Raw genomic sequence first — 1,272 nt, forward strand, 5'->3', positions numbered from 1 at the left:
TTCGTCGGGACCGGCCTAGGTAGTTCGAGGGACCCGTAGTTCGAGGGATATTTTACAAAGATAAAGAAGAAAAAAGAACGTGACCGCGGGAAAAGTTCAACGGATGCGTGATTTCGAGTTTTCCGTGTTCGACCTATCTGTGTTATACTGTAGTAAAATTTGATAGGCTGGGATGATGGCGACGCCACCAGACAGGAAAAAAAGAATAGCACCGCTCATGTTTCAAGTCAGTGGTTTTGTTCAGTATTTTGCAGATGAGAACTCTAAAGTGCACAGAGATTCTAGCACGTGCGCGCGCGACCGCGTGTGTGTGTGTGTGTTCATGTGTGTGTGTGTGTGTGTGTGTGTGTGTGTGTGTGTGTGTGTGTGTGTGTGTGTGTATGTGTGTGTGTGTGCAACACCACCTAGGGTGATGTGATAAGCTAACTTTCACTGATCAAAATACACCTCCCCTATAAATACCCAAATGCACATTCATTTTTTCATTCATTCATTCATTAAGAGTACTGTATAAGCCATGTATTCTTAGATTTGATGCACCTAATGTCACTATACAATATTTATATTGTAGTTTCCATTCATGTCCCCCGTTTGGAAAAAAGAGATGGTTTGTTTGAGTAGGAAGCACACCGACACAGTAATGGTCCTTTAAAGAACAAGAAAAAGTAAAGAAGCAAGACCTACCAGTGGCACCCTCCAACCATCCATACGAAGAAGGGAATGAAATCGAATAATTGTACAAAATCATTGAATAGAAATTCATACTCGTATAAATTATCAAAGACAATAAATAGCAAAAATCATACGAAATGACAAAATAAAAGTGGATTCAAATAATAGAATTCAAACAGAACCAAAGACAAGAGGCCTAACATAAACTAACAACACAAACAACAACAACACGCATACGCCATTCAACGTTGAAGAGAGCTGAGACTTTGACTACTATGAAGGGGAGAATGTCTAGGGATCTTTTAGCAGCATGAGCTTTACAAAAGACACCCTTGGTGTTTTGGATTAGCTGCTTACAGAATATTATGTCCCCTCCATGATCATTATGATAACGTATTAATGTTATGCAAAGACACGTAGTTCTTTATTTACGAAGGGCGGCGTTACGCAGTTTGCCATTTGAATAGTTGTTGTTGTTGTTGTTGTTGTTGTTGTTGTTGTTGTTGTTGTTTTGTTTTGTTTTTCGTCATGACTTCATAAACAGAGAGAGAGAGAGAGAGAGAGCGAGAGAGAGAGCGAGCGAGCGAGAGAGAGAGAGAG

Source organism: Aplysia californica, unplaced genomic scaffold (assembly GCF_000002075.1).
Source record: "Aplysia californica isolate F4 #8 unplaced genomic scaffold, AplCal3.0 scaffold00871, whole genome shotgun sequence".
NCBI classification, from domain to species: domain Eukaryota; kingdom Metazoa; phylum Mollusca; class Gastropoda; order Aplysiida; family Aplysiidae; genus Aplysia; species Aplysia californica.